Raw genomic sequence first — 22861 nt, 5'->3', positions numbered from 1 at the left:
TCTACCAAATGTTTAAAGAGGAATTAATACCAATTCTTCACAAAACTCTTTCAAAAAGTAGAACACTTCCCAACCCATTCCAAAAGCCTGATATCAAAACAAGACAAAGACATCACGAGAAAACTACAAACCAATACCTCTTAATAGAAATACTAAGAAACTGAATCTAGCAACATATAAAAAGGATGGCATGCCATGAGTCTGTGTAACCAATTTGTCTGGGCTTTACCCACAGTTCCTAGCATGGAGCTTCTAAAACCCTTGGAATTCCTGAAGTGCCTTTGCTATTCATAAACCCCTTGGATCTCACCTAATTTTATTATGCTAGTAAGGTGACTCACTGTGAGCCATTAGGCAGCTTCAGGGTGGGGCTGGTCGTGCTGTAAAGACCAACCATGAGATTAGAGAGCTGGAACTTTGAAACACATATCAGCCTGACCTCCTGACCTCCAGGGAGGGGAGGAGAGGAGGGCAGAGCTAGAGCTAGAGCTCACTCATATGGCCAATGTTAACTAAACCATGCCTATGAATTACCAACTCTGCTACCAACCCTACTACCAACTCTGGACACGACGGGGGGAGCTTCCTGGGCAGTGTACAAATCGATGTGCCAGGAGGGTGGCACACAGGTTCCACGGGGAGAAGTCACTGAACCTCTGTTTGGGATCCTCCCCGACCTCACGCTGAATTTCATTGTAAGTACAGTGTTTTCCTGAGTTATGTGAATTGTTAAACCCAAAAGAGTCACAGGAGCCCCCTGGGCACGTGGCCCGTGGACCTGACATGAGATCAGTCTCATTGTGAACTGTGCCCTTGAACTTGTGGAGTCTATACTGTCAGCTGTCTGGTTGGTAGTGTTGGTCTTCGAGCACTTTGAATGTGTTATTCCACTGTCTCTGGCCTCAGTTGTTGAGAAGTTGGCTGTTAATTTTATGGGAATACCCTTGTATGTAACAAGTTAGTTTGCTCATGCTGCTTTTAAGATTTTAATCTTGTCTTCAACATTCATCATTTTTATCATGATGTGTCCATTCACAGACTTCTTTGCATTTATACTATGGGAGTTCCTTGAATTTCCTGGATGTGTGGGTTAGTGATTTTCAATAAATTTGGGAAGTTTCTTTTTAATTTTTTTAATTATTTTTTTCTGCTTTCTCTCTCCTGCACTTCCAGTAGTCCTGTGATGTATGTTGATGGAATTGATGGTGTCCCCTCCTTCTCTGAAGCTCTGTTTATTTTCTACATTCTTTTTTCTATCTGTGTTTCAGTTGGCATAATTTATACTGATTTATCTTCAAGTTCACTCATTTTTTCTCCTAGTTAACTTTTTAAATGACTTTTTAGAGCAGTTTTGAATTCATGGAAAAATTGAGCAGAGAGTACAGGTAGTGCCCATATATCCCCTGTCCCAACACCAGCACAGCCTCCCTGACTACCAGCTTCCTGTACTGAGTGTGTACATTTGCTACAACAATGAACCTACATTAACACATCGTCATTGCCCGAGTCCATAGCTTACACCAGGTTCACTCCTGGTGGTGTACCTTCTATAGGAGTGTACAAAGGCACAATAATACGTATCCACATTATAGTATCACACAGAATGATACTGCTCTCAAACCTTCTCTGATCTGCCCATTCGTTCTTCTCTCCTGCCTAACCCTTGGCAATGGCTGATGTTTTCACTGTCTCTCTGATTCTCTCTTTTCCAGAATGTCATATGGTTGGAATCACATAGTATATAGCCTTTCAGATTGGTTTATTTTACTTAGTTGTATATATTTAAAATTTTGTCCATGTCTTTTTATGGTTTGATACATTTGTTTTAGTGCCCAATAACACTGTTGTTTGGATGTGCCACCGTTTAGCCATTCACCTGCTGAAGGGTATCTTGTTTGCTTCCAAATGTGGGTCGTGAATAAACCCACTCTAAACATTTGTGTGCAGGTTTTTAAATAGACATGAGGTTTCAACACGTTTGGGTAAATACCAGGGAGTGCAATTGCTGGATCATATGGTAAGAGTATGTTTAGTGATGTAAGGAGCTGCCAAACTGTCTTCCAAAGCGGCTGTACCATTTTGCATTCCCACTAGCAATGAATGAGCATTCCTGTTGCTCCCCCTCTTCATCAGCTTTTGGTGTTATTGGCGTTCTAGATTTTGGCCATTCTAGTAGTTGTGTGGTGGTATTGTGTTGTTTCAATTTGCATATTTCCCTGGTGGCATGTGATGATAAGCATCTTTTCATTTACATTTACCATCTGCATTTCTTCTTTGGTAAGGTGTCTGTTCAGATGTTTTACCCTTTTTAAAATCAGGGTGCTCATTTTCTTATACTTGAGTTCTTAGATAATAGTCCTTTATCAGCAGTGTCTTCTGCAAATATTTGTTCCCAGTCAGTGGTGTGTCTTCTCATTCTCTTGAAATATTTTATTTCAATTATTGTATTTTTAAACTCCAGAACTTCCATATGCTTCTTTTTTATAATTTTCTCTCTTCATCGATATTCTCTATGTAATGCAATATTGTCATCATACCTTCTGTTAGTCCTTTAACCACACTTCTGTTCCGTGAACATATTTACAGTGGCTATTTTGAAGTCTTGTCTTTGTTAAATTCAACATCTGGTTGCTCTCACAGACAGTTTCTGTTGCCTACTTATTTCCTGGTGTATGTGTCATACTTCCCTGTTTCACTGCATTCCTTTTGTTGGAAAATGAACATTTTAGATAACATTGTAGCAGCTCTGGATACTGGCACTCCACTTACTCACTTGTTTAATTTTAGCGACTGGCTGTATTATTTTATTGAAGTCACACATGCACATACAAAGCTAAGCCTCTGATGTTGCTTCTCAAATAGGCACACTTTGGGGTACATTTTTTGTTTTTTGGGGTTTTTTTTTTTGCCTACAGTCACCCTGGGTTGACTGTGATATTGGTAGGGGTTTCTTCCTCTTCCACTGATGACAACCAGCTAAAAAAACTCCTACTAACTTCCAGCTGATTGCTCTATTGTCAACAGTGCCCCAGGGTATATATTACTCTACAAAGGAACCCAATCGAATTGTGGCTCCTTTGAAGGAATAGTTTGTTAGGTGTTTGACATTTGTTCTGACCTCAGGTGAGCTTCTCCCAGCTGGCTAATTCCTCAGTTCTCTCCTGAAAACTAGCCAGCCTACATACAGCCCAGGCTGAATTTTTAAAAATCCAGGCTTGTCCATTAAATCCATGAATGACCTCTCCACTGCCTTTACCCACAACCTCCACTGCTCTTGAAAGTGCCCTTATGTTTGAACTCTTCCACCCTCTGTTGTAAATGAAATCAATTCCTTTGGGAAGAGATTAGGAGCTGTTTTTACATCCTGCTTTTCACCCTCTCCTCCAGGCAAAATCTCAGACCCTGGGCTCTGGAACCTGGAAAGGCACACTGGCCAGCTTCTGTCTGAGCCACATTCCTGTTCTAGTTGCCGAGTGCACAAGGCAAGGTGGGAGGCCGCAGCCTGAGGTCCTCCTGGCTGGCCTCTCCCAGCAAGGAGCCACCACCTCATCAGTGAGTGCAGGGGTAGGTGGGGAGGCCCAGGGTTCTCAGTGCACTTTACCCAAGGTAGAGTCTTCACTCCATCAGCTAGAGTGGGGCAGAAGGGAGCTCCCACTTCCCAACCACACTTACCCACAGCTAAGCCTCAGCAACAGGTAGTTGGTGTGGGGGGAACACTGAAGTCCTGTTCCTCTGGGGAAGAAGGAGCCCCAGTTGGGAGCTGAGGGTGAGGGAGTCCTTTGTTCTCAGCTGCCAGGCGGGAGTGGGGACCTCACCTTGCTGAGCTGGAGGGATGAGGGAGAGAGCAATCCTGTTTCCAATACCATGGGCTCTCAACTTTTTACCAGTTTTTTGTAGAGTTTCCCTCGCTGCTTGGCCTGAGGACCATTTTCACAGGCTTTAACTTGTTGCTTTTTATAATTTTTGCCAGGTGCATGAGGGAACACACCAGCAGAGTCCTGCACAGTCACTCTGGAAGTCGATCTCCTCCTCTGGGACGGCAAATGTAGTGTAGTGGATGCCTGTGTTGTACTCCGGGCGAGGACCCCCATTCCCTGCCTTGCATTCATGAGACCCTTACATCCCTTATGACTGTCCTTTGTAGCTATCTCCAAAGTCATCCTGGGTCTTCTATTTATTTATTTTTATTTAATCTTTATTGCATTTTTTTCCATTGCCATTCAGTCCCCTTATACCACCCTCCCCCCAGCAATCACCACACTGTTGTCCATGCCCATGAGTCCCTTCTCCTTTTTGCTCAGTCCTTCAACCCCCTAACTACACTCCCCACCCCCACTAGCTGTCATCTGCATCCTGGGTCTTTTAATGTTGTCAAAGAAAGGAGGCTTTTATCCAATTACTAATGAAAAGTCAAGCCGCATTGTAGAAATCCCAAAACAGCCGTCTGGAGGCAAAGACTCATGCAGGGTTCAGCAGCTCATGGTGCGCACATAAAGGACAAAGACTTGGAGACGAGAGTTTTACGTATGGTTTTACCCTCTTCAGGCTGCTATAAGACAGTATCACAGACTGGGCAACATGAATTTCTTTTTCAACGTTCTGGAGGCTGAAAGTCCAAGATCAAGGTGCCAACACAGTCGGGGGCCAGCGAAAACCCCCTTCAGAGTTGCGGAATGCCAGTTTCTCGCTGAATCCTCACATGGTAGAGAGGTGGAGCTAACGCTCTGGGGTCTCTTTTACAAGGGGACTAATCCCATTGGTGAGGGCTGCATGCTCTAAGCATCTACCTAAGGCCTCACCTCCTACAACCATCCCATTGGGGGTTAGAATTTCAATCGATGAATTTGCAGGGGGGCAGGACCCAAATAAACCACAGCAATTGCATCTCTAGTTTCATTATTTTTACTTGACACAGGCCCAATTATTAAGTAGATGCTTCCCCATGTGTGTTCCAGGAAATGCTAGTCTAAAAAGATTACATGAAAAACAACAAAAAAAAGGTTCCTTGTTTAATAATTTTCAGTTTGCATAAAAATAATTCCAGAACAAGGTTAGATTCCAGTCTCACTAGATCTCAGGAATAAGGCTCAAAGAATGAGTCTTACTGAAGAATGACTAATAACTTGTCCATTGCACTAAAACCAAATATGAGCAAGCAATATGATATGATTCCTATTTTATGGGTGGAGAAGCTGAGCCAGTGAAATAGTAACTGTACGGGCTGAATAGCGTCCCCGCAAATTCATGGCCACCTGGAACTTCAGATACGACCTTATTTGGAAATAGGGTTTTTGCAAATGTAATTAATTAAGATGATGTCATAATGTATTAGGGTGGTCCTAAACCAATGACCAGTGTCCTTAACCAATGACCAGTGTCCTTATTAAAAAGAGGGCAATCCGGACACAGACACACAAGTGAGAAGGCTGCGTGAAGACACAGAGACGCACAAGGAGAAGTAAAGACCGAGAGATACAAGATTAAGCAAAATGTGTGTGTGTGTGTGTGTGTGTGTGTGTGTATTGACACATAGAGACAGACAACAGTATGGTGATGGCCAGAGGGAAAGGCAGCTGGAAGGAGGGGGAGGTGGGCAAAGGGGGGATGAACAGGATGGGAAGAGACTTGACTTTGGGCGATGAGTGCAGGGTGCAGTGTGTGTGGTTGGGCAGTGTACCTGAAACCTCTGTGGTTTTATCAACCAATGTTACCGTGGTGAATTCAATAAAAATGCTGACGTCATAAGAGTTAGTAAAAGATATATTAATTGGCGGGGGCTGGGGAGGGGGGAGGAGCTAAAGAATACCAAAGATTTCCAGAAGCCCCCAGAAGCCAGGAGAAAGAAATAAACAATTGCCTGGAGCCTCAGAGGAGGTGCAGCCCCGTCAGTGCATGGCGTTCCCACGCACAGCCTCCAGAACAGTGGGAGGAAATATTTCTGTTGCTTTACGCCACCAAGTCTGTGGCACTTTGCGACCTCAGCCTTAGGAAACAACTACAGAATCTATTTTAAATAACTCTATGCAAATATTTACCATTGTTTAAAAAAAATAACAACAAAGCAATATTGTTTTCTAACTGCGTGGAAACAAGACAGGTTTGGAGGTGCCTCACCCCTATCATGGGCACTGCTTTCATTATTGCCAAAGGGTAATCACGTTCTTTGAAAAAATTGTGAGTATTCGTTTCCTGTGGGTTAAAATTTACTCCTGAATTTGGAGTAAATTCTATATTCTCTTTCCAGCCCAGATTAATTTTTAAATTTTTTTTATTTATAAAAAAAACATTATTAAGCATTTTTCAGACCTCTGCAGTTAACAAGCTTACTTATTTTTTTCTCATCTTTTTCTGGAATATTGCTAATGTGAATCCAGCTTGTTCTGAAAATAAGGTCCTTTAATTAACTAATCCTTTGGAGACAACATATGGTAACCAGATTAAAGATTAAAACAAGGACACAGAATAGGTCTTTCCAGGGACGATTAGCATGCCTCTTTGCAGCCTCAAACGAGATCACGTAATCTCACTGCTGTGGGCGGGCGGCCCCCAGAGAAGGGAGAAAGGCCTGCAGCAAGTTTCAGGAGTGTTTATCTCTCCCACCTCCTGCTTTGAGAATATTCTTTTGGAGATTCTGATGCTGGTGCAAGGGGAAAGGGAAGGCATTTTTTAAAGACAACTTGAGGTTCCCCCCCAATACTTTCTTTAAAAATGTTAATTGTCCCAAAGGCATAGGAACATTGCTATGGCCCTTGTTCTCTCCAGCAATGGTGGCTATTCGTGTGGAGGAGTCAATGCAGTGAACTCTGTGCTTAAAGAAACATCTGATTTTATTTCCTGCAGGGTAAGGAACGGGGACAGACATGGTAAATAAAGGCAGGGCCAGAGTAAATGCCGCTGGGGGAGAAACTCAGTTTACTCCCTTCGAAAGCACGTTGGGATTGTCCACAGCTTCTACTGCAGACACACCCCCTTCCTAAACTCTCACCTGGAAGACCTGCCTGCCGGTGAGGGCAAAAGCTGAGCTCCACTGAAAACCGCCTCCTTGTGCCTCCCGGGTGCCTGGACGTTTATCAAACGTGCTGGATAATTGTGCTAAATATTGATGTACGCTGCTCTCTGTCACGTCAGTCCAGTCCATGTTTGGGTCAATCGCACGGTGAGCTCTGTGATTCTTCGAGAAAGAAGCCAGAATGACAGGTTTGGTCCGAATCCATCCGGAAGTTCCGGACTCCTAGCTTATTCCGACAGCTGAAGGAGAGAGACTGGAAACTCACCTCCGCTTGCGGTCACTGCCCTGTCCCCACCGCCAGCCACTCCCCACCCTGCAGCACACAGTGATCCTGGCTGTGTGGTAGGCAGAATAGTGCCCCCACCCCTGCAGATGACCGCATCCTAACCCTGGAGCCTGTGAATATGCCACCAGGGAGGAGGGTGGCCTTTAGAACCTGGGTAGGACGAGGACACGTTCTTTCCTGGAGCTCCGGGCGGAAGGCAGGCCGGCCGCTGACACCACTGTGGCTCCCTGAGACAACTGGCTTTGGACCTCGAGGCCTGTGAGATACTACATTTGCATTGTTTTAAGCTACTGAGTTGGTGGTAATTTATTACAACAGAAAATTAATACAGGTAGGAAGTTCTAGTTTTTTTTAAAAAAAAAGAAAGAAAGAAGGAGGAAAAAGAAAAGCAGGCCTCGGAGTCCCTTCTGCCTTAGTCCAGCAAGGGTGTTAGTATGGCATCGACCTACTTTACACAGTCACTGTCCTTGAAAAGGCTGGGAAGGTGAGTCCAAAGGCCAAGGCCACATGCTCCATGGACGGCATCAGGCCTGGGCTGAAGGCCCTCACTGATTTCTGGGTGGTTTGTCGTAGTTACCAAGTTCAGTGTTTCTCTCTTACCATCATCCTCCATTCACCCTCACCCAGTACAGATGCTCCTCCACTTACAAGTGGGTCAAGTGACAGTAAACCCTTTGTAACTTGAAAACGTCATTAAGTTGAAAATGCATTTAATGCACTTAACCTACCAAACATCATGGTTTAGCCTAGCCTCCCTTACACGAGCGCAGGATACTTCCCTTCATCTTCACTCTGGCAAAGTCATCTAACAGGGGGCATGCACCGGAGGGTATTGGTTGTGTATCCTTGTGACCACGTGGCTGGGAGCTGTGGCTCTGGTCCAGCATCACGTGAGAGTATGGTCCTACAACTGGCTAGCCCTGGAAAAGATCACAATTCAAAGTATGGTCTCCACCCAATGCTTTTCACGTTCATACCCTTGTAAAGTCAAAAAATCATACGTTGAACCATCGAGACCGTTTATATACAAGTGTGCAGCTTATAAACTGCACGTTTAACATGGTCTCAGTACAGACCTAACTCAGTACAGAACCAGCTCAGAACAGTCCTATCCTGTTGAACAAGACACTAAGTTGCCTTTCAGAGACAGCAAAGCCACAAGTCATGCAGCCAAAGCATGTGCAGGAGAACTCTGACCTCCAGCTGCCCCCGAACCAAAGGCTCACCCCGCCCCTTTCCCCCATACAAATGGAACCAAAGTACCAGGACAAGATCAGAACTTGAACCCCAGAACCCTTTCAGAAGCAAAGGGTCTGTTGTCCAGGAAGGTCCGGTGTTGCTACCCCTTACCATGAATGGCCAAGTCCCAAGGTCCTGCGACTGAACCTTACCCCACTAGGATTTCTGCACACCTGTTCCCTCTGACCCCTTCAAGACCCTTAACCTAGTTCAATGAGCAAGATGGTTTTGAGATACCATTAGGTCTCCCATATTCTTCTTCTTCTTTTTTTAATTTTCATTTTTTTTGTAGGGGAGAGAAACATTGATCTGTTGTTCCACTTATTTATGCATTCATTGGTTGAGTCTTGTATGTGCCCTGCCCTGAGATCAAACCTGCAACCCCTGGCGTATGGGGGGCAGCTGACCTACCCAGCCAGGGTGAGGTCTCCCATCTTCTTAGTCAATAAACCTACTCTAAACTCTGATGCTTTGAGTTTTGGCCTTTTAAAGCATCAGGCACACAAACTTGGGTTCGATCACACAGCCTTTGCTTTTAGTAAGTGGTGGACTACCAAAGACCATCCTTTAAACGCCAGTCTTTGTGTAGAGCAAATATAATAACGACTAAGAGAACAGCAAGAGCATCACCTGTTTTGTGGAAAGCAAGCCCATCATGGCGACAAAGCCTGAGCTTCCTGTGCCTTCCTGACCACAGGTGCCCTGGTGGCTGGCGAGCTGGAGGAAGGAAGCAGCATGCCTGGGGAGCAAATTCGGGGGGAAGGCATTCTTTGTGTTAGTTCTCGCGGTTTGTTTCCAAGCTTGCATTCTGCTCATGTGGCCCTTTGTGATGATATGTGTAACTGCACAAATCATGAGCAGTTAAACCTGACGCACGACCGAACAGGTGGCCCATTTCCCAGCAAAAGACAGCTTCCTCCCCTAAAAGCAACAGCGATCCACGTCGGATTTTCCAGTGGGCGCGAGTGGGCTGTGTTTTCAAAGGGAGTGTGCACGACTGTGACAAGGAAACCCACGTGGGGGAGAAACAGCAGCATGCACTCCCACCAGGAGACAGCTGGCCCTCCTGCCACGTGGAGACGGGGACGTGCAGCGTGGAACTAAATATGGAAGGCTCTGAAGCTCCCTGTGAAGAGCTCCCATCGCTCTGAAGAGGAACTGGGTACGTTTTGGTGGCTGTCTGGGTAAATCTCTTCACAGACATGTTCCTTCTCCAAACAGAGGGCCTGCCCTCCACCCCCATTTAATCATGGATGGCTCCCACCCTCCTGAGACTGGGCAGTGGCCCTGAAAGGAACAGCCCCAGTGAATCCCCATGAGAAGAGGTGACTGCCACTGTGTGTCACCTCAGAGCTCAGTCACGTGGGGGTCTTTCCCCTGGACGGAGGAAATGCACATCCTGCCGCAGGCCTTTTTGTAAGGTAGGTTTGACACGAAGGTCCTGCTGCCGTCCTGAAATGCCTTTATCAACTCCCGAAGTGGGAGATGACAGCAGTGAGAGCTGACTGGAGGACTCAGAAGGTCACAGGCCTCTGGGGACTGACTAGCTGATCCTTCCCATCCTCAGGGAAATCCAGCCCGGGGAGCCTGTGACTTACCCACAATCCCCTTGTTAACGGCAGAACGGGGCTTAGAACCCTAGCATCCAGAAAGGCCCGTGCTGGGCCCTTACAGTGCAGTGAAACCATCGTGGTCTTATTTATTGTGCCCCCAAGGCCGCTGAGAAACTCACACTGCCACTTCCTTGCCCTACATGTTAGAAAAATTGGAAAAGTGACATCCTTTCATCTGTTGTTTACTTCGTCTGAACACTGATAAAATGTTTTTGTACCCATAACAAAATGTGCTTGTTTCCCATGAGATTAAATCTGTTATTTACTTAGGGCTTAAACCTGGGCACACAGGAGATGTCCTCCCTGTCTCGTTTCCTCCTAGGAAGGGTGGTGGAGGGCAGGGGTCTTTGCAGATGGAGACATTTGCTAACGAAGAGACGCTCTGTCACTGTTCTCCGAAATCCCTGGACACCAGCTAACGCTCTTTATGCATGTGCCCAGCCCTGGTCTAAGTGGACACGCTAGCGGTGCTATCTTATCTTCACAGCACCACCAGGAAGCGAGGACTGTCATTATTCCATTCACCGAAGGGGAAACGGAACCAAGGAGCCGTTAAATGGTACACCCGAAGTTACCCAGACTGTGCCGTGGAGCCAAGGCTCACCCCGGGGTCCCTGCGACTCCAGAGCCACCTGCACTGCTTCACAGTGGGTGAAAAACCCTTTTTCACTAAAGCGCCGGTTTGGAATCTGACACATTTCAGATGGACATAAATCAAAGCATAAACAGATCTTAGGCAGTAGTGTTAAAATTGCATAGAAGAACAAATTCAAAACATGTCAAAGTCCATGAAAAAGACACATGGCATATTAATTACAAATACTTGCTATTTTTCCATTTGCACAAACTGCCAAAAGACCTCCCTCAACCAAGCAATTTTCCATTCCTCTTGGCTGAAAAGTAAGGGAACAGCATTTCCTTTATAAAAGGGCCCGACCCTCACTTCACGTGCATTCGGGTTGCAATTGACTTATCGGAAAGATGGTTTTTCTTCATTAAAAGACAAGGAAGAAGTTTTAAAGAGTAACAAATAGGACAATCCATACACCTTTTCTCCCTGGAAATAGGTTTCAACAACAGCCTCACGGTCATGTTAGAGGACAAGCAGAGCCACACCCAGTTCCATTAAAGTCACTCACTGTCCTCACCTAAGAAACAAACGCCAGGCTCCCGAAAAAGCCAGGTGTCTTCCAAGTCTGCACCCCGCGTTTATTTCTGTGTGCTGGCCAGATGGATCTTCTCTTTGATGTCCCTTTCTCTCGCATGCGCAAGGACAATGTAATTTAATTGGAAGCATCATCAACCTAGTTTTTGAAACCAACTTCAATCACACTGCCCTCCTCCGCAATTAGGGCAGGACTCTGGAAACAGTATCTACGTTTCATTTGAAAACTGATCTCTGCCGTGCTTGTGTGTAATCCTCATTACAATCACCGGGAATTTTCAAGGGTGGGATTGCTTTGTCCTGAGGAGGAAGGGGTAAGCTGCTTTTCTCGAAGCTCTGTCCCCAAGCAGGGCACTGCAGCTGCGTCTGAGTGGAAGGCTCTGGTGGAGCCTGGGTGTGTGAGGAAGAAAGGGGAAGGAGAAGTTCCCCGGAGAACTAGAAGATGGAAGGGTGCCATAGGGACACAGCGCAGTTTGAGGGCCTGTGACTCTTTCTGCTGATGCAGTTCTCACTCGGGGCAGGGCCGGTGAGAAAGTGGAAAGCGCAGCTGACACTGGGAAGAATTCTGAAACCTCATTTATGTTCTAAGAGCTGCAGGAGGCCTAGAAATCAGCGGGGTGCTTGGCAGCATCTGCCTCAGAGGATGAGAAGGGAGCAGCAGTGTGATGAGGCCCCAAAGACAGGTCCGACAGCCACGGAGGAAGCCCAGTACTAGGTCTAGGCATTGTGTGCCCTTCTTAAAATTGCTCCTCCCAAGGTTGTGTGACCTGGGGCTATGTCGATACTGGCCCTGGAAGCAACCAGATGCTCAGGCCAGAGAGGAGCCCATTTAGGATTAGGAGGTCGGTCCACAGGACCTCAAAGAGGCTGCCTGACAAATGAAGAAAACTAGAACACCCTCCATGATCCCATCTACGGAATCCAGAGGGTCTGAATTCTTCGTGTCGATATACAAATCCAAGTAGCTTTAATATTTTTTAAAACTCTTTTTAAAGAAATGCTTAAGAGTCTATAAACCCCCTTGAATCATGGTGTGGAATGCAACCTAGTGACTGGAACCGTTGCAGCAGGCCATGGCTGAAGGAAACCGAGTGTTTGTGAAGTGTCTGCCCTTCAGTCTCCTCTCTCTCAGAACCACAGGCTGGAATGTGGATGACTGAAAATGAACACTTTCACTGGGTTAAGAGAATCAAAACTTCTGCTTCCTCACTAGGTTAAGAGAATAAAAACCGCATAGAATGGAAATGTCAAAAGCGATTACACACACAGTTCAGAACTTCATTTTTCTCTTTTTCAGGAACCGCCAGCATTAGCATTAATCAAGGCAAAGTTTGCAATGTTGCAGCTCTGCAAAACTTTCATAAAATCGTTTAATCCCTGATTTTGTCTTCTTTGTTGCTTTTCAGTTCACTTCCAGAAAAAATGTTTTCCACCAACCATCTCCTACTTCGGGAATGACTCTGACAACCCCTCATAAACCTGCATATTTTGTGACAGATCTATGATTATATTTAAGTAGCCTTGTCAGGGGGAGCATGCTCACACTTTCTCTGCTGCGCTGACTCTAAAGAGAGTGCTGAACTCGCTGATGTTCTAATGAGAGCCTTCCACATCTGCAAAGAAGGGGGGAAGTGGCTGGGACTTAGAGAAGGTGATGATTATCATTAATAAATAAAAGCAAATTAAATAAGCCACGCTAAGAAAGTCAGTCGGTGTGGACCTCACCCTTCTGGGAAACTAAGGCAGGGCGAGCTGAATGGTCTAGTCGGGTACGAAGATCCACGGGGAGAGTGTGATTCTCCAGGGACGCAGAAGGCCCTGACTGTGTTCTGGGGGTTCTGAAAGGTGGCCAGTGGATGCAGCAGGAAATCAGATTCCCTCCGATTGTAGGGAAGAGCTGGACAACAATTAGTCACAGCTGTAAATGGAGTGGCCAGAAAAAAATCATGCACCCCCCATTGCCTGACGTTTTCAAGCTGAGATTCGGTGACCAACGGGCAAAGAGCACGTGGGAAGTGTCGTTTCCTCTGAGTTAGAGAGGAAACGAGGTAACGAAAGGCTAAAGGTGCCTTCCCACTCCAAGAATCTAGGAGTCCATGGCTTTGGACAATCAGTAACGCACTCCAGGACTCGCTTTCCTCATCTGGAAAAGTGAGGACCTTGACACAAGATAGGTAGGTATGTAAGGCCTTTCCCAGTCTGAGATGGTATAAACCGGCACTGCTCAGGTGCCCTAACTCACTGTCCAAGCTGGAAGAGGCCAGGGAACCTCTCTGGGCCTTGCTCTGAGGTCTTCCCTGTAATCCAGGCGGGCTGAGGACGAGGGCCTGCCAAGTGCTTGGAGCACCGCTGCAAAGGCAATCAGTCACATGCCTGAAGTCAAAACATTTACCAAACAGAGGTTTTCTGAGCCTCATTTCAGACAATATCCATCAACAAGAGCCTTGGGACAATGCCTTAGAGTTCCTTGTTGTGGAATTAAGGGTGCTCACGGGGAAGCTCATGTTGAACTTGGCTGAGAGAGTACATTTCAGGCCTAAACAGGAAACTCCTAAGGGGGGAGGAAGCACAACTTTCCCAGAAGGCCGCTATGTCATGCCTCATCCCAGTGACTTGGTTTCTCAGCCCCTTTAGTGGTTAGTTCACAGCTGGCGCTCGAAAATGTCTGAATGAACAAAATAAATTGTATTGAGGCAAGATGTCTGTCTTTAACAATTCTATTCTATATGTATTCACTTCAGATGTGCATATTATATATAACATCTTTGAAAATTACCTTGACAATTGGAGTTGAAACAACAGCAAGGTAAATTCTTTTGGCAGCGGGGGGGAGGGGGAACATCTGGGATAGCACAGGGCCGTGTGTCAGGGCTACCCGGCTGGAGAGGACCCTGGATGCCCTGAGGCCATCCCCTGACGTGCTCCCTAATTTCTGACTGAATCTGTCCCTGGTTGAGCGAACACTTGTCTCTCAGGAAAGCCGGCAGTCCCCATGCACAGGGTAAAGGTATTTGCACTAATCTGAAAGGCCCTGTTGTTTTGTTCTCCCCTCTCGGCTTTTGGGGAAAGAGAGAGCAGGGCTCCCTTTACTTATAAAACTGAAATGCAAAGACTTTCAAAACTCTGCTTACAAAGGTTTGGGTCTCCGGGCCCCAGCCAGGGAGCTCCTGCCTGGCGAGCTGACACTGGGTAAAGTGAAGAGATGGCTGAGAGAATTTCTCCAATTCCATCCCACTGCCCAGGGTACCTTCCCACTCACCCCCAACACTTGCTGCAAGTGCCAGTGGTACCATCCCCCAAGCATCCTCTTGGTGCCCACACTCATGGTGGTCATGAGACACAGTCTCCCATTCAGCTCCACAGCCCCCTGCTCCCTCTGCAGCCTCCCATCCTAAGTGGGGCTCCAGGTGGTTGATGAAGATGTAGCTGATAGATGGCCGAGGGTGTTACCCTTCCAAGGATAGAGACTTTGCAATAAGGATGACTCTGAGGCAGAGGAGGCAGGTGGCAGAGAACATGGATTGGGTGCAGACCACCCAGACTGCGGGGCATTCAGCTTTTCCCGAGCAGCAGTCAGGACACATCAACTGAAGAGACAATGGGATATTTTAAATCAGAGATATTTTGAAAAAATTCAGGATATATAGGTGACAAATACATGTTTCGCTAACTTGTAAGACTAATCATGTCCTCTACTAAAATTTTTTCTCTAATTCTCCAAACGATTTGCCAGATGGGGAGCTAGTCTGGAGTCCATTGAAGGAGTCTAGTTGGAGCCTAGTCACTTCCATGCAAGTTTTATCGCTCTGATTGGACTGTACGTTCATTGATAGCAAGGATCTTGCCCTAATAATCTCCATGTCTGTAGTTCATAGTGACAGACCCACAGCAGTTTGCTCAATAAATATGGGATGGATGGATGGATGGATGGATGGATACAGACATCCTAGTGGCACCCACAACTTAGATTACAGGTGCTGTAGGGACCGAGATTGCACAGAAAAGTATGTGTATTTAAAAAGAAGACAGTAGAGAAGCAAGTAGGGAGAGAAACGGAGAGCAGAGAGCCCTTGGGCCACCCGGTTTGGAAGGAAGACTAAGAAGGTTCTAGGTAGACAGGAGGGGTTCTCTGCACCTTTGCTTCTGCCAAAGGAGTGTGTTTAGGTCATCTGTAAGGTTCTTTCCAGCTTGAAACCCTACTGAACTACAAATTGTGAACTTGTAGTTGTTGGGCGCTGGTGAACACAGGTGGTACAGCTGCCGTCATCAGGAGATCAGCTGGAGAGTGGCAGGAATTTTTGAGCGCTATTTTAAGGATAATCTTTAAGTTTTCATCATAATTTGCCTGAGGAGCTATTTGTCCTGCTACAAGAGGAAGTGCTTGTATTTCAGAAACTCTGCAAACACAAGCCAGAGCCCCGTGCCATCGCATTGAATCTGAACATTCTTTTAGCCTCCCTCTCCTTTGGAACAATGCTGCTGATTCCTCTGTGTGAACCTGCCAATGTGGAGGCAGAGAACAATGTGTCCCACAGCCATCCCACCACACCCAGCCCTTTTCCAGCTGAAACCTGACCTCTGCTTCTTGTTATAAGCCATTATGATTACAAGGCACAGAGATTACCAAAAACTCTATACACATACATACACACACAGTTGCTGTGAGCAAATTGCTCCAAGTGCATTCAAGTTCAAGAGCAGAAAATCTCACACAGCGTGCTTGTGACCTATAATGTTTATCATCTGAGATCCCAGCCAGTGCATCTATTCTCCAGGTCCCTTTTCCTCTCCCAGCCCTGGGTTAGAGCAACGGGCTTGGAATTAGAGCAGAAACATTGTGCTGACCAGGAGGGGAAACAGGAGACTGAAGTCTAGATGAGACTAGAGTGATGAAGACTGTGGAAGCTGGGGTGTGGGAACTACCTTGATGCACTGGCAGCCTCCACATCGACTTCTAGGCTGGCTAAACCGGCAGCCACAGAAGATCAGGTGGTAGGCAGCTTCTAAGGCAGTCGCAGTGCCTCCTGCGTCCTGGTAGTCACACCTTTCTTGAGTACTGACTGGACCTAGTGACTTACTGCTAAGGAATCTGGCAAAAGTGATGGGCTGTCACTCCTGAGATTAGGCTATAAAATGACTCTGTCTTGCTCACCCTCTCTCTTGTGTTCTCACTCCCTCGCTGCTGTGTGGTAAGCTGCCTTATGGAGAGGCCTGCGTGGCCAAGAACTGAGGGAGACCTCTGGCCAGCAGCCCATGAGAAGCTGGAGGATCCTGCCAACCCCACGAAAGTGAGCTGAGAAGCAGCACCTCCCCCAGTCAGCCTTGAGAGGCCTGCAGGCCAGCCAACACCTTGATCACAGCTTGTGACAGACCTCATTCCCAACCCGCAGAAATTATAAGAGAATAAGCCTTTTTTATTTTAAGCCACTGGTTTGGGAGTTTTTTTTTTTTTTTTTTTTTTTTACACAGCCATAGGTAATTAATTGCCCTAGACTGAATGTGTCTGACCACGCACACCCAATTCTCCAGCTGGAACCGAATCCCTAGAGAAAGAGTATTTATTAGGAGGTGAGGCCTTGGGAGGTGGTGAGGTCATGAGGGTGAACCCTCAAGGAATGGGATTAATGACTGTTCTTATACGAGACCCCAGAGAGCTCTCTTGCTCCTTCCACCACATGAGGAACCAGAGAGACGAGGAAGTGGGACCTCATCAGACATCTGGCAGCACCTTGATCTTGGACTTCCCAGTCCCCAGAACTGTGAGAAATAAATTTCTGTTGTTTATAAGGTACCCAGTCTAAGGTATTCTGTTATAGCAGCTCAAATGGACTAAAACATTAGTATAGTTTCTGAATCAATTAAGAAATGGAGAAAGAAGAGGAAAGAGATGCATAGGGTACAAAGGGTACAAGTAGGGTGAAGGACCACACTACCGGAGTACCCGAGCCCTGATTAGGCAACGTTTTCACATGTCCGGTTTCTCTCTCAGCCACATCAGCCTTCCCAGTGGATGGTTGGATTACAGGGGCCAGAGCTGAGGTTTGAGCAAAGGGGCTCACAGGCAGAAGGCACCTGCGCCGACACCGCTCGCTTGCTCCACGGGAGACGTGCAGGGTCAAGTACTCACAGCCACAGCTACAGCTTGTCAGTTACCCTGTTGAGCAGTGCGATTTTTTTTCTGGCTGGGGACACATAGGACCACAATGGGTAACAGCAACGTGTGGCTATTTTAGGACCTTATAAATACTGAATGCCTCATATAACTTACGCGTATGTAGTATGAATATTTGGTACCTTGTATGCATTGTATATGTTATGAATATTTAATACCTATTTGTTTTTTTTCTTTTTTGATTGTTTTTGTTAAAAAAGTAATTTCTTAATCTTACCATTTTTACTCATGCCATCCGCTTTACTGGCCATGCCTTTGCTACATTCTTACCTTGCCTAGAATGCTTTCTGCCTAGCCTGTGAAACTCCTATCCACCCCCGAAAGCCCAGCTTCAGTCCCACCCTCTTCAGAAAGCCTGCCCTGACATTCCAGCCTGTGGTGTGCTCGAGTTGGCTCAGGCCAGCTCACAAAAGCGAACTGGTAATTTTTCAGGAATTTTGAGAGCTGGCTATTGAACACAGGCATTATTAAAAATCAAGTTGTGTAAACTTACAATGAAATAAATTACATCAGAGACAAAGGTAATAAATGCTCAGAACTCATCCCTTCTGAATTATCACAATACATTTGACTACAGTCTACACTTCAGTGTATTTATTGCTATTGCACCACTGTGATGGAGCTACTCCATTTACACCACAGAAAGTGGAGCTTTCATTTTCTTCCCAGGAAGATGGTTGTTAAACATTTACCAGCAGCGCCACTGACTCCAGCCAAAGGAATCTCTCTAAATTCTAAACTGGCAGAGCACTTCCTGTCTTTTCTGCTCCATAAATGGGCATTTTTGCCTTTGCTGCCTTAGATACCAGGTAATTTCCTGTGCATGTATACACATGGGCATACCTATTTTCTCTCCCTAATTGGGTTGTTGACACCTTTAGGGGCAGAGATAGTGTCCCCTTTAGCCTTCCTGAGCCCCATTCTCCTTTAATAATGGAACACAATGCCCACCTGCCTCCCCCCCCACCACAACACACACACACACACACACAGTGTGAGAGCCAGTCTCCCAGCTTCCTGGCTCTCCCAGGGCTCTCACTTGCACCATCGCCCCTATTCCCGCTCTGGTTCTTGGCCTCTCCCTGCAGCTGCTCTTCTGTTGCAGCCCCACATTAGCCCCTACTGCTCCTCCTCCCCGCAATCCCCTGCAGCAATATATCTTTAGCAAGGGTTTGAAGCTCACGGACTGAAGAACAGAACTGGCAATAATTCAACATCAGGCATCACCTCCCCAATATATCCATTCCCATCATTAAGGCTCTCTCCACGTCCTTTTTTTTTTTTTTTCTCTTTTAGATTTAATTAATTTATTTTTAGAGAAAGGGAGGGAGAAAGAGAGGGAGAGAAACATCAATGTGTGGTTGCCTCTCATGCACCCCCCAACTGGAGACCCGGCCCGCAGCCCAGGCATGTGCCCTGATTGGGAATTGAACTGGTGACCCTTTGGTTCACAGGCCGGTGCTCAATCCACTGAGCCACACCAGCCAGGGCTCTCCATGTCCTTTCTCCTTGGTCCCTTTTTTCTTGGCCTCTCTCCACCAGGACCCTATCTCTGTGAGTGAGGGTTCCCAAGCTTCAATTTCCTTATCCATCAAGGGAAAAACCATAGTCATCTACCTTTATGATGCCAAGAGATTTTTTTCTGAATCCCTCCCCAACTACAGATCCATCTTTGTACATTAAGAAAAAGAAAGATTACATAATAAAAACTCTCAACAAAGTGGGTATAGAAGAAATATACCTTAATGTGAAGGCCATATATAACAACCCCATAGCTAATGTTACACTCAGTGATGAGAAGCTGACAGCTCTTCTTCTAATCAGGAAAAAGACAAGGATGCCCACTGTTGCCACTTCTATTTAACATACATAGTATTGGAAGTCCCAGCCAGAGCAAGTAGGCAAGAAAAGACAATAAAAGGTAAACAAATCAAAAGGAAAGAAGTCTTTAGAAACTGTCTCTATTTGCAGATGGCATGGTATGATATGTAGAAAATGCTAAAGATGCCATTAAAGAAAACTTGTAACTAATAAATGCAGTGAAGTTGCAGGATATAAAATCAGTGTACAAAAGTAACTTGTGTTTCTATGTACTCATAATAAACTTTCAGAAAGATTTTTTTTAAATCCCATTTACGATCACACTTAAAAAATATCTGGGAATAAATTTAATCAAGGAGGTAAATTTTATCACTGAAAACTGTACGACATTGATAAAGGAAACTGAAGAAGACACAAAGAAATGGAAAGATATTTCATGCTCATAGATTGGAACAATAAATATTGTTAAAATGCCCATACTACCCAAGTAATCCATAGATTCAATGCAATCTCTATCAAAATTCCAAACGCATTTTTCACAGAAAGAGGAAAAAAAAGCCAACACTTTTATGAAACCACAAAACACTTTGCATACCCAAAGCAATCTTGAGAAAGAAGAACAAAGTTGAAGGCATCCCACTTCCTGATTTCCAACTATATTACAAAGCTAGAGTAACCAGAACAGTAGGGCACTGGCAGAAAATCAGGCACACAGAGCAATGGAACAGACTACAGAGCCCAGAAATAAACCCACACAAATACAGTCAATTAATTTATGACAAAGGAGCCAAGAATATACAATGGGGAAAGCATAGTCTCTTCAATAAATGGAATTGTAAAATTGGACAGCCACATGCAAAAGAATGCAACCAGACCACTATCTTACACCATAGACAAAATTAACCCAAAATAAAGACTTGGACAGAAGATCTAAAACCATAAAACTCCTAGAAGAAAACATAGGCAATAAGCTCCTTGGTGTTAGTCTTGGCAATGATTCTTTGGATTTGGTAACAAAAGCAAAAATAAAGAACAGGGACTACATCAAACTGCAAAATTTTGCAAAGAAAAAAAAATGAAAGCATCAACCAAATTAAAAGGCAGCCTACAAAATGGGAGAAAATATTTGTATATCATATATTTGATAAGGTATTAATATCCAAAATATTTTTAAAAACTTATATAACTCAATAGCAAAAAAAGACCAAAAACAAGCTGATTAAAAAATGGGCAGAGGAGCTGGACAGACTTTTTTCCCAAGAAGACAAACAAATGGTTAACAAGTACATGAAAAGGTGTTCAACATCACCAGTCATCAGGAAAATGCAGATCAAAACCACAGTGAGACATCACCTCACACCTGTTAGAATGGCTATTATCAAAAGAACAAGAAATAAATGTTGGTGACGATGCACTGAGAAGGGAACCCTCAAGCACTGTTAGTGGGAGTGTAAATTAATTGGTGCAGCTACTATGGAAAACAGTAGGAAGGTTCCTCAAAAATTAAAAACTACCATATGACCCAGCAATTCCACTTCTGAGTAATTATCCAAAAGAAGAACAGGATCTTGAAGAGATATTTGCATACCCATATTCACCACAGCACTATTTACAATAGCCAGGAGGTGGAAGCAACCTAAATTTTCCTCAACAGATGAGTGGATAAACAAAATGTGGCATATATGTACAATGGAATATTATTCAGCCTTAAAAAACTGTTAAGAAGATAAATTTGTTATTTTTTTAACCAAAAATTTTTTCAAGGAAGGGAACAAACTAATCTTCCCATTCTAAAAATATGTGATTTTATAATAGGACTCCAGACACAATACAAGACAATCATACATGAGCTTGATATAAATTATTTTCAGACTATCTGTGATTTTGAAATATCTGGGTCACTCTTCACCACCATCACTGAGGGATACGAGGTATGTTGCATGAAGTGTCCATGTGTTGCGGTGAGCCCACTTTTAGCTCTGGGACATTCTGTACACTGGATAACCTTCTTATGACTGGAAAAAGTCTCCTCCCATGTCGTAAATGCACACACACACAGGAGGCACAGCAACGGGGTAGGGTGTGTCGAAGGGAGCCAGTCACCTCCAACTGCCACTTGCCACACTCAGGCAGATGGGCTTCCTTTCTGCCTTGAGCAGCCTCTTGGGAAACCTCGCCCTACATAAATGAACTCACAGTACGTCCTTCAGAAGGGAGAAAAATTTCCTTTCCCTCTTTATTTTGTGAACAGTGTTGTCTTAAAGCAGATTTCCCTTTATAATCACACCAGACCATTTGTCAAAGGCTCAAACAAAAGGACGGCCACCCACTATCGTGACTGCTTTGACACTCTCCTACAAGAAAAGCATTTCTTCACTTTACCCCTTTAAAAAAAAAAAAGGAGAGCAGCAGATGTTGAGATGGTGGTCAGACACTGCTGGAGACCAATCTTTCTGCAAGATAGTCCCCACGTGGCCTGGTCCTGCTTTTCCCTGATGTCTCCAAGCAGGGCCTCAGAGTCCATGTGATGGTTCAGACTCAGGCTGTGCCAGTGCTGTTCAGGGTCTGGAGCATCCCTTAAAGGAGTTTTATTGTTTTTGACAGACTATTAAAATACTTGTTTTGTGTTCCCATTTGGAGTTTCCAGTCTGTGTTTGCTCTGAGCCCCATCCAGCTCAAAAGGGAAATAAAACACAGGATATGTTCTTTACTGCAGGGTCCATCCAGATAGGGACAAAACTTTATTGTCAGTGGCACCAAGTTCTGTACCATCTGCCCAACCCGGAGACTCCCAATGGCTCCCCACAGCCATGAGCCTTATGCAGAAGTGGGGTTTGGAAAAGGTCAATTTGGATCTGGCAAATGCACCTTTGGCTACCTCCCAAGCCTGAAAACATTTATCAGAATGATTTTAAGTCCAAATTAAGATCAGATGATTTTATCCACGGTGCCTCTATTTGTCATAAAATCAGCATCTTTAGAGCTAGAAAGGATATTGGAGATCTTCTAGGTCAACACCCTCACCCCACCAAGGAGGAAACTGGGAGGAGGTTGTGGCAGTGAGTTGAGGAAGGTCATCTGAGGACAGAATCTAGTGGGGCCTCCTGACTCCCTGAGATTGTCTCTTCCCACTTGCACCCGTCAGAGTCTCCAAATAGCCAACCATTGGCGAGACCCTGCCAGGAGCCCACCAACATCAGTCAATATTTGCTACGACAAAATTCCAGCAGAACCTAGAGATTTTGAAATTTGCACTCATGGGGTTTGATGTGTTTGACTGGAAAACGATTTTTGACTTATCAATAAGTCACCTGTTGATTTAGCTTGCCCTGGTTGAGTGTTTTGTACTCCGAGACCAGATTCGTGTTCAGTAAATGTTCCGCAAACAGCCCATTTCTCCTCTTTCTGCACCCCCAGAAAGGACCCGTGTAACAAACACCTTCTGGTCTCAAGGCAGGCTGACTGGGTAGCAGATCAGAACTAGTTATTTTCTGGTATTTGGTCCTGGGGAACCTCACTGAATGGAGCCACTGAACCAAAGTCAGGAGACCTGGGT

General features: G+C 45.2%; 1 long non-coding RNA gene across 1 annotated transcript; it reads left to right on the top strand.

Annotated features, from left to right (window-relative positions):
• Positions 1 to 518: 518 nt before the first annotated feature.
• Positions 519 to 5505, top strand: LOC139440840 (uncharacterized). Its single transcript, XR_011651093.1, has 3 exons — positions 519 to 695; positions 3388 to 3552; positions 3971 to 5505. It is a non-coding gene; the product is annotated as an uncharacterized lncRNA (long non-coding RNA).
• The last annotated feature ends 17356 nt before the right edge of the window (positions 5506 to 22861 follow it).

The sequence above is a fragment of the Desmodus rotundus genome, chromosome 4, assembly GCF_022682495.2.
Source record: "Desmodus rotundus isolate HL8 chromosome 4, HLdesRot8A.1, whole genome shotgun sequence".
NCBI classification, from domain to species: domain Eukaryota; kingdom Metazoa; phylum Chordata; class Mammalia; order Chiroptera; family Phyllostomidae; genus Desmodus; species Desmodus rotundus.
This window is presented reverse-complemented; position numbering and strand designations above follow the sequence as displayed.